This window comes from Microcebus murinus, chromosome 10 (genome assembly GCF_040939455.1).
Source record: "Microcebus murinus isolate Inina chromosome 10, M.murinus_Inina_mat1.0, whole genome shotgun sequence".
In the NCBI taxonomy this organism is placed as follows: Eukaryota; Metazoa; Chordata; class Mammalia; order Primates; family Cheirogaleidae; genus Microcebus; species Microcebus murinus.
This window is the reverse complement of record NC_134113.1, coordinates 101,079,055-101,088,623: the sequence shown is the minus strand read 5'-3', so window position 1 is coordinate 101,088,623 and position 9,569 is coordinate 101,079,055. Positions and strand designations below refer to the sequence as shown.

Genomic DNA, 9,569 nt, shown 5'->3' with positions numbered 1-9,569 from the left:
TGCAGTCCCATTTGTCTACTTTTGCTTTTATTGACTGTGCTCTTGATTGGATTTGGGGTCCTATCCAAAAATCATTATCTAGACCAGTGTTACATAGCTTCCCCTCCCCCCTGCCAATTTTCTTTTATTAAAGAATAGTTTTATATTTTCAGGTCTTATGTTTAAGTTAAATTCATTTTGAGTTGATTTTTGTATATGGTGTGAAGTAAGGGTTCAGTTTCATTTTTTTGCATGTGGATATCCAGTTTCTCCAACATCATTTATTGAAGACATTATCCTTTCCCTATTATGTGTTCTTGACACCTTTTTCAAAGATCAGCTGATGTAAATGTGTGGATTTATCTCTGGGCTTTCTATTCTGTTCCATTGGTGTAAATATGTGTTTTTATGCTAGTATTATAATGTGTTGATTATTATAGATCTGTAATATAGTTTGAAATGAGGAAGTGTGATCCCTTCTGTTTTGTTTTTTTTTTGCATAAGAGTGGCTATTCCGGATTCTTTATGGTTCCATAGGAACTTTAGGATTATTTTTCTATTTCTATGAAAAATGCCATTAATATTTTGATAGGTATTGCATTGAATCTGTAGAACACTTTGGATATTATAGGTATTTTAACGGTATTAATTGTAGCAATCCATGAACATAGGTTATGTTTCCATTTGTTTGTATCTTTTTCAGTTTCTTTGTCTTACAGTTTTCAGTGTACAGACCATTCACCTCTTTGGTTAAATTTATTCCTAAGCATTATTTTTCATGCTATTATAAATGAGCTTTTTTTGTTTTAAATTTCCTTTTTGGTTAGGTCATTGTGAGTGTATAGAAACACAACTAACTTTTACTTACTGATTTTGTGTCCAGCAACTTTATTGAATTTATTAGTTGGGGTACTTTTTTTGTTTTTTTTTTTTTGAGACAGAGTCTCACTGTGTTGTCCCGGCTAGAGTGCCGTGGCATCAGCTTAGCTCACAGCAACCTCAAACTGCTGGGCTCAAGCAATCCTTCTGCCTCAGCCTCCTGAGTAGCTGGGACTACAGGCATGTGCCACCATGCCCAGCTAATTTTTTCTATATATATTTTAGTTGGCTAATTAATTTCTTTCTATCTTTAGTAGAGATGGGGTCTTGCTCTTGCTCAGGCTGGTTTTGAACTCCTGACCTTGAGCAATCCACCTGCCTCGGCCTCCCAGAATGCTGGGATTACAGGCGTGAGCCACCATGCCCAGCCTGTTTATTAGTTTTAAGAGGTTTTTTTGGTGCAGTCGTTAGGGTTTTCTATATATGAAATCATGTCATTTGTAAACAAAGACAGTTTAACTTCTTCCTTTCTGATTTGTTTGCCTTTTATATCTTTTTTTTTTTTTCCTAATTAGCTACAACAACCAGTATTGTGTTGAATAGAAGTGGTAAGAGTGAGCACCTTTGTCTTGTTACTTAATATTCTTAGTGGAAGAGCTTTTAGCATTTCACCATTGGGTATGGTGTCAGTTGTGGGCTTGTCATATGTGGCCTTTATTATATTGAGGTACATTTCTTCTATACCTAATTCATTGAGAATTTTTATCATGAAAGAATATTTAGTTTTGTTAATTTTTTTCTGCCTCTATTCAGATGATCAGATACTTTTTATTCTTTCATTCTGTTAATGTGGGGTATCACATTTATTAATTTGCATCCTTGCATTGCAGGTATAAATCCCACTTGATCATGTTGAATGATCCTTCTTAAGTGCTGTTGAATTCAGTTTCCTACTATTTTGTTGAGGATTTTTGCATCTAGTTTTATTAATGATATTGGCTCTAATTTTCTTTTTTCGTAGTATCCTTACCTTCAGTGTGAGAGCAATGCTGGCCTCTTAAAATGAGTTTGGAAGTGTTCCCTCTTCTTCAGTTTTTTGGAAGTTTGCGATGATTAGTATCAGTTCTTCTTTAAATGTTTGTTAGAAGTCATCCATGAAGCCATCTGATTACTGCTTCAGCCTCTTTATTTGTTATTGGTCTATTCAGCGGTTACAATTTCTTTATGATTAAGTCTTAGTAGGTTGTATGTTTCTAGGAATTTATCCATTTTTCTAAGTTATCCCATTTATTGGTATATAATTTTTCATAATATTTCTGTGGTATCAGTTGTAATGTCTCTTTTCAACTCTGATTTTATTTATTTGAATTCTCTTTATTTTTTATTTTTTTTCTTGGTTAGGCTAGCTAAAGATTTGTCAGTTTGTTTATCTTTTGAGAAAAACAACTCTTAGTTTTGTTGATTTTTTTTTCAGTTGTCTTTCTAGTCTCTATTTTATTTCTGTTTTTTATTATTTCTTCCTTCTGCTAACTTTGAGCTTAATTAATTCTTTTTACTATTTCTTTGGAGTGTAAAATTACGTTGTTTATTTGAGATTTTTTTCTTAATATAGATGTTTATTGCCATAAACTGTCCTCTTAGAACTGCTGTGAGTGTATCCTCTTGGTTTTGGTTTGTTGTTTTTTCATTTTCATTTGTCCAAAATGACTTTGACTTTTGTTTAAATTTCTTATTTGACCCATTGGTTTTTGGGGAGTCTATTGTTTACTTTATGAACTTTTCAGTTTTTCTCCTGTTTATAGATTTGTGAATTTTTCAATTCCTGTTAATGATTTCTGGTTTCATACAATTTTGGTCAGCAAAGATACTTGATATGATTTTTTTTTACTTTTATTTATGAAAATATAAGGTAGAAATATTCATGACTATTATAGTCCTTGTTTCTGTAACTGATCATGTGCTCCTAGTTGATATTGATAACTACTGTCTTCTATTACCTATTTTATATTCTCTTTGCCTTCAGCAGGCCCCAAGTGGAGTGACTAAAGCCTTCATTCCTGTTGATATGATTTTAATTTCCTCAGATTTTAGAATTGTTTTGTAGCCTAACATATGATCTCTCCTGAGGGAATGTTCTGTGTGCATTCAATATGTATTCTGTTGATGGAATGTTCTATATAGTCTGCTAGGTTCCTTTGGTCTGTGGTGTTATTCATATATGATATTCCCATATTGATACTCTGTTTGGATGATCTATCCATTGTTAAAAGTGGGTTAGTGAAGTCCTCTATTACTATTATATTGCTGGGAGCTTCAGTTCTATTAGTACTTGCTTTGTATATTTATTTGCTCCAACGTTAGGTGCATATATATATAAGGTTAACCTTACACGTATAAGGTTATTATATTCTCGATGAATTGACTAATTTATCCTTGTATAGTAACCTTTTTTGTCTCTTGTGACAGATCTTAAAGTCTATTGTGTCTCATATAGGTAAGGCCACTTCTATTTTTGGTTACGATTTGCCTGGCATATCTTCTTTCATCCTTTTATGTTTTTACTTTCAGCTTCTGTGTATCCTTACAGCTACTGTGAGCTTCGTGTAGGCAACATATTGTTGGATCTTTTTAAAAAAAATCATTTAGCCACTCTGTATCTTTTGATTGGAGAATTTAATCCATTTACATTTAAAGTAATTATTGATAGGTAGGGCCATTTAGTTGTTTTCTTGCTATTTTGTAGATCCTTTGTTTCTTTTCTTCCACTCTTGTTGTCTTTTTTTCTGATTTGATGATTTTCTGTGGTAGTGTATGTTGATTCCCTTCTATTTTTTAGATATTACTAAGGCTGTTTTTCTTTGGTCACCATGAAGGTTATATAAAATATCTTATGGTTATAACAGTCCATTTTAAGGTTATACTAACTAAACTTCAATCAGATACAAAACCTCTACACTTCTGTTTCTCTTTCCTCCACAGTTTATGCTATTGATGTCACACTTTTATTTGTTAATGGGTAATTATGTACCCATTAACAAATTATTGTAGCTGTAGTTATTTTAATACTTTTTTCTTTTAACTTTTATACTAGAATTAAAAGTGACTTTGTACCATGATTATAGTGTTACGGTATTCTGAATTTGACTATATATTTACCTTTACCAGTGAGTTTTATACTTTCATGTGTTGTCATGTTTTTACTTAGTGTCTTTTATTTTTAACTTTAAGAACTCCTTTAGCATTTCTTGTAAGGCAGGTCTAGTGTAATGAACTCCCTCAGCTTTTATTTGTCTGGAAATATTTTTATCTCATCTTCATTTCTGAAAGACAGCTTTGCCAGGTATTGTTGTGGGTTTTTTTTGTTTGTTTGTTTAATCTTTTAGCACTTTCCGTATATCATCCCATTCCCTGATGATCTGGCAGGTTTCTGCTGAGAAATCTGCTGATATCCATATTGGTGATGGTGATGGTGGGATAGGGCGAGGATGAGAAGGGGGTCCCTTGTATTTGACAAGTTGCTTTTCTCTTGCTACTTTCAAAATCCCCTCTTTGTCTTTGCCTTTTCACAATTGATTATGATGTGTTTCAGTGTAATCTTTGTTGAGTTGAGCCTTTGAGCTTTGTGAATCTAAATTTCCAAACCCTTCTCAAATTTTGGACATTTTCAGGCACCATTCATTTAAATAAACTTTCTGACTGTATTTTTCTCTGTTCTTCTTTTGGGACTCCCATAATGCGCATATTCACTTATTTGAGATCTCATGTGATTTTGTCTTTATATTTTTATTCTTTTTGTTTGTTTTCTCTACTGACTTATTTCAAATGAGCTTTTAGTTCACTGATTTTTTTCTTCTGCATGATTGAATTTCCTGTTGAAGCTCTCTGTTGAGTTTTTCAGTTCTGTCATTGTATTCTTAAGTTTCAGGATTTCTGTTTGGTTCTTCTTTAGGATTTATATTTCTTTATTAAACTACTCATTTTGTTCATGCATTGTTTTCCTGATTTTTGTTTACTTGTCTGTGTTCTCTTGAAGCTCATTGAGCTTGCTTAAGATGATTATTTTGACTTTTTTGTCAGTCAATTCCTAGATCTCTATTTCTTTTGGATCAGTTATAGGAGCTTTATTGGTTTTCTTTGGCAGTATATTATGTAATTATTTACATAGAAAACCCAAAAGAATCTACAGAAAAATAATTAGAATTAACAGGAGCATTTACCAAGTTTGCCAGATATAAAACCCATATATAGAAACCATGTGCATGTCTATATGCCCACAAAAAGTCTTTAGAAAATGTAATTTGAAACAAGATACTAAAATTATTCAGAAGTTCGTCACTGCATGGAACCATTAGAGGAAATATTGATGAATGGCAAACTTCATACATAGAAGATATCACCTATAACTGCCTTAAGTCACTGATGAATCTTGGCTTTATTTATTTATTTATTTATTTATTTATTTATTTATTTATTTATTTATTGAGTCTTAATTTCAGAGTTTTATTGTATTGCACTAAAGGAACAGCAGGATGGGGTTATACAATTTTCTCTGTTATTCAGTTTTGAAAATCTAAAGTACGTGCAAATTCTTAAGACTACCTTTACCACCAGTAACCATAATAACAAATTTCTTAATAAGTAATATCTTACAAATAAAAACACATTCAAAATAGCTTTAAATGCATTCTTCACAAGTAATTCAGCATATTTTTTAGATCATGTTCACTTATGCTTAAGAATTAAAGCAAGTATTTTTGTTACTCTGGTGAAAATATGGGAAATTTCTTATTCATGCAATAAGGATAATATTCAAGTTGAAGGGAAAAAATCCCACTCTTATTTTTGTAAATGTACCCATATATAATCATCTACATGATAGATGAGGAAACTCATGAAGTTTCCCACAAGTCAGATATACATTTCCAGCTCATCAGAAGCACCTGATATCTATAGCTCATTTATAATTAGATATCCTTTCAATAAAACCAAAATGAGCCCTACCAATTCCTATAAACAAATGCTTCCAATGGACTAAGTAATTAATGCAATCATTCAGAGGATTATGGCTGTTCCTTAAGGAGTCCAAGTTCAAACCTGTCAATACCAGAGGTAATCATTTTATATTAATTTATATGTAATTCCATTTAAATTCTTTATCTGAGTATAACATATGAAAACAGTCTTTCCACAAGCAAAAAATGTGGAAACATTTAAAAAATAAGGAGTCATTTTTTTAAAGTAACTGATCAGATTCCATAGGCTACTCTTGGAAACAGGATCTTGCTGGATAGAATCCCTTCATCTGGTGGTTTTTTGCATGCACTTAACTGGACCAAATCTTCTGTGTGTTCTAAGAGCTCACCAAAACATAGATCATGCCGTATAAGTAGTAAAAAAATGCTAGAAGATAAAAAGCTAATTTGAACCATCCTTCTTTCTGATAGTATGCTAGAATATCTGCATTCATGATGGTTGTAGGGTCATAGAGTCCTGGTCCACTCATCACTGGTCTACTCATGTACCTCCAAATATGATATGCCAAGAGGGGCATATTGAGACCCAGTGTAAGCCACGCTGCTGCATAAAGAAACATGACACAGAAGAAAGCATGGATTGAGGTAATCTGGAAGTACAAGAGGATTCAGGGTATTACACTGGTCTATGGGATTCTTGTAATCAGTCTTCAGCTCATCAAATGCTATAATGTGCCAGATGGCAAAGAAGATGAGCACGGGGGTGAGCAGCAGCGCCAGCATGTAGCAAAAGGCCGCGAACGTGAACGCCATGACCAGGGAGGAGCAGGCAGCAGCGCCGGTGCCTGTGGAGAAAGGCGGTGCAGGGCCCTCACCATTCACAGTAAAACCATTCACTTCCCCAGCCACAGCCCCGACCGACCGCTGCAGCTGCTGCCGCCGGAATCTTGGCTTTATTAAGGGTGGGAAAACCAGACATTATATACTTTCAGATGTGAGGTAGTATCAAGTATAGAACACTTACCTAAAAAATTGACACTGAATGTATTCATGTCTTTATAGCTAACATTCAGTACTAAGAAAAACAAACAAAAAAAAACAGGAGATAAGTTAAATTTCACCACGAACCAGCAAACATACAATCCAGAATGTGAGTCATTTTATGGAACAACTATTTCTTTTAAAAAGTCACTGGCATTAAAAATGGGGATAGAGAAACACTTAAGAGACTTTTTTCTAGTTTGAGACTTGAAGGATCTAACAGACAAACACAAGGTGGGTTTTTTTTTTCATTCTGATTCAAACAAATCAATTTTAAAAACAATAACTTTTTGAGATGACTGGGGAAATTTGAATATGGAGTATAATATGATACCAAGGAATTATTATTAATTTTGTTAATATTTACATTATTAAAAATGCCCCTTTTTGAGATGCATAAGAAGCATGTATGGGATATAATGAAATTATGTCTGGAATTTAAAATGACAAAAAACCACAATGTTCATAGGAATAAAATAGATGCATATCTTTTATGGAGGAAAGTATAATGTTTTTTTAGAAGCCTTTTAAGGAGACCTAAATGAATGGAGAGATATGCAGATAGTTCCCCCCTTATGATGGTTCCACTTGCGATTTTTTTTGACTCCACAATGGTAGGAAAGTGATATGCATTCAGTGGAAATCGTACTTCAGATTTTGAATTTTGATCTTTTCTTGGGCTAGCAATATATGGTACAATACTCTCTTGTGATGCTGAGCAGCGACAGTGAGCCACAGATCCCAGTCAGCCATGTAATCACAAGGGTAAACAGGTGATACTTTATAGGTTAAATGTATTAAGTGCATTTTGGACTTATGATATTTTCAACTTATAAATGGGTTTATTGGGATGTAACCCCATTGTAAGTTGAGAAGCATCTGTACTATGTTAAGTAATTAAAAGATTCAAGAGCATGAAGGTGTCATTTCTTGCAACTGGATTTGGAATACCAAAGGCTACTGTGTAGTTTTTGTTGCTATAGGTTGATGGTTGGTTTGGTGGAACTTGACAGGCTAGTTCTGAAATTTGTACAAAAAGCATAAATGGTCAGGAATAGCCAAGACTATTTTGAATAGGAAGATAAAGGTAGGGGGAGGCTTGCCTTACCAGTTACTGAGGCTTCTTATAAAGGCATAGTAATCATAGTTGTATAGATCACTGAAATATCATAACATATCAAACTAGAGAGCCACAAAACAGACACACATGTATACAGTAACTTCGTGCCAGAATTGGCAGTGCATGTAAGTATTGCTGGGACCATTAGTTATTAGTACATGTAAAAAATGTATTTTATTCTTATCTCACACCATACCCAAAAAATGAAATTATGTCTTTAGCTCATGTCATACACACAACATCAGTTTCAGGTGGATTAATGATTTCAGTGTGAAAGACAAAGTTATAACATTTTTAGGGGAGTATCTTTATGAACTTGGGATGGGCAAAATTTTGTTGAAAAACATCACCAGATTGAATGTCATCAAGGAGAAGATTGGGTATATTTGAAACAATTTAAATATTAAATTCTATAAATGAAAATATACCATAAAGTCATCAAAGAATTCATAGATTTGAATAAAATATTAAATAACATATAGCGAATAAAGTATTATTATCTATAACATATAAAGAATACCTCTAAGTCAATAAGAAAAAGATACCCTAATTTAAAAATGGGCAAAAAACCATGAATAGCTGTTTCAAGGAAGTGGAAAGAGGAATGACTAAATTCCATCTGAAAAAATACTCAGCATCGGTAGTCGGAAACATTCATCTTACAACTATAATGAGATACTATTTTATGTCTACCAGATTGGCAAAATTTAGAAAGTCAGATAGTACCAAGTGTTAGTAGATGTGGACAGGTGTAATGGGCATTGTTATGTACTACTTTTGAGAGTATAAATATAATTTCTTGGAAAATAAAATAAGATGTACCTGTTACATGGCCTAGCAATTCAGTTTCTAGGCCTATACTAACTTGGAGAAACTTTTGCACAGGTATGACAGAAGGTACCTAGCAGCATCGTTTATAATAGAAAGAAAATGGAAACAACACAATCGCCCATTCACTTGAGACCAGGTTAAAATATTACCATACATCATTTCATACTGCAGTGAAAATGGAGCGCATAAAAGGCTACGTTACACTCTGATTAGTCTGAGTCTCAAAACATATTATAGATTGAAAGGAAAAATAGCTTATTAGTAAACTTTATAAAGTTCAAAAACATGCGGACTATAAATGAAGGATCTATATGTAGATGTAGCATCACAATAATAAAAAGCTGGGGATTTTAAACACAAATTTTCAGGTATAGGTTAATCTTATCAGTGGAGGGTAGACTAATAGGCAGTGGAATGGTATAGGGAGAGGCACGTGGGAAGCTTCAGAAGTAGGTATACTGTTCTCTTTCTTAAGCTGGGTTCCTGCATCTTTATATCACTATTTTCACATACATATACATAATGTATAGCCTCTGAATGTTTGAAATATTTAAAAATGGTAAAGTTAGAATGATATTACAAAATCTTTCTTAATCAGCCATCCTAACTAATATTTCAGTGCATTGTTGTCAGGAGACTGCTTCTATTTTTCCAACATAAATTCTGACTTTTTTTGTCATTTAAAATTATCCCATACCTTTCTTTTGTTTTATTATTTCATTGTGCTTTATAAACTACATGCTGAAATGCATGTTCTTTAGAGGAAATTTTTATAAACAATTTGCTACAATTGGTAGGAAAGAGTT

At 33.0% G+C, this 9,569-nt stretch overlaps 1 protein-coding gene and 1 pseudogene across 21 annotated transcripts in view; one reads left to right on the top strand and one right to left on the bottom strand.

Moving 5' to 3' along the window:
• Positions 1 to 9,569, top strand: part of ERC1 (ELKS/RAB6-interacting/CAST family member 1) — a 560,419-nt gene that overhangs the window by 259,879 nt on the left and 290,971 nt on the right. The window lies entirely within an intron of this gene.
• On the bottom strand, positions 6,149 to 6,584 carry LOC105861592 (protein cornichon homolog 1 pseudogene; annotated as a pseudogene).